The sequence below is a fragment of the Mirounga angustirostris genome, unplaced genomic scaffold (assembly GCF_029215605.1).
Source record: "Mirounga angustirostris isolate CCGP_5_RB_7025 unplaced genomic scaffold, mMirAng1.0.hap1 SCAF_13, whole genome shotgun sequence".
Classification (NCBI taxonomy): Eukaryota; Metazoa; Chordata; class Mammalia; order Carnivora; family Phocidae; genus Mirounga; species Mirounga angustirostris.
In genome coordinates this window covers 13,457,123-13,458,631 of record NW_026991721.1, presented here as the reverse complement: position 1 = coordinate 13,458,631, position 1,509 = coordinate 13,457,123, and the positions used below count along the sequence as shown (strand labels likewise).

General features: G+C 33.9%; 1 non-coding gene across 1 annotated transcript; it reads left to right on the top strand.

Moving 5' to 3' along the window:
• Window positions 1-247: 247 nt before the first annotated feature.
• LOC123858132 (small nucleolar RNA SNORA18) lies at window positions 248-377 on the top strand. The gene has a single exon (XR_006794088.1). It is a non-coding gene; the product is annotated as a small nucleolar RNA SNORA18 (small nucleolar RNA).
• The last annotated feature ends 1,132 nt before the right edge of the window (window positions 378-1,509 follow it).

The window sequence follows — 1,509 nt, the reverse complement described above, 5'->3', positions numbered from 1 at the left end:
TGAACAAGTTGTCAGACAATGATATTTGGTTTCTTCCTGAGATTCCTCCCACACCCTTCATTGCTTCCAAACATCTAACCAGGTGCAAGTCACAGGGAAGGCCAAGCAGGAAAGTCCAGTATTGCTCTAGGAGGACATGTCATACATGAGAGAACTGTAGGATTCCATGACCACTATGTACAAGTGTGACCTAGGGGAACACTTAATGATGGGGGGTGTTTTCAGTGTGGTAAAAGAGAAGTTTGGAGTTGAGGTCTATCCTGATTGGCTTTTTCTGCAGACCCACATCATTGGAGATGCCTAATTGAATAACTATGTTGTCTGCTTTTTCTCACGAAACTCTTTGTTAGATCTGTGGAAAGAACTATAAGAGAGAGCTGCCAAAGAATGAAAGACCTGATAGTCCATTTTTTTTTAAATCTTAGGTATTGGTATATCCTCAAAGTCTGTATTATTCTTGGGTGTGCTAGTTTTGGAGTAAATATGATTTAAACTCAATTCATATTCAGAGGGCCCTAAAGTAAATTGCTTGAAAAAATTAGATCCCAAAGTTTATAGGTAGAAAAGTATCCCATCAGTAAGTCATCAGTGTGTCCATAATCACATAAAATTTTCAGAGAAAATAAGCCCAACTGAAAGAATTGAAGCTTGACATGACAATTGAGGATTGAGCATGGTGTGTGTGTGTATATATATGTACATATATATATGTATTTATGTATTATTTTTTATTTTTATGCTTCTTAGCATTCTTAGAAACATCTTTAATACAAGTGATCATAAACACTTCTCCATAGGCATTGTAGAATGTTATAACTTCCATTTACTGATACTACACTGTTCTCAATGCATCTTGCAAGTTCTTATATTTTTAATGGCAATCAGACTACAATATATTAATGTATCAAATCAACATGTTGTATACCATAAACTTACACAAGATATTTTAATTAAAAAAAAAGATGTTCTTATTAGAAGGGCTATCCTGAAGATAAATTTTGATTCAAACTTTGGAGGAACTAACGGGACATTGGTGAGTAGTGAAAAACAATAACATGTGAGAGTCCCTAAGTAAAATTTTGCTGACTTTAAATAATTTGGCTACTATTGCATGTAATAATTTAAAAAAACCTTTACAGTTAAAAATGCATATGTCTGAATATAGAATCTTTTGACATGAAACATGTAGCTAGGACTTGAAATTTGATGTTAGGAGTTGATTTGTTGAAATCCCTTTAGGCATGTAATTCTACATTTAACATGTGCTATATTATCATATTTCCAGTTCCCAGGGCTAGGGCAGGAAATTCTGAGGGGCATTTTGGAATTATGTCTACCACAGTGTAAAAGGAGTTTTGGAAAATCATAGCTTTAACCCAAGAACTGGAGAGTGCATAATTCAATATTTCTAAAATGAACGTATTTCTATCTCTATTAAATACGTCACTTTTGCATCTTCTTCCAAATGTTATTTATCCATGTGGAGAATATGACATTCTCTTAGGCGTG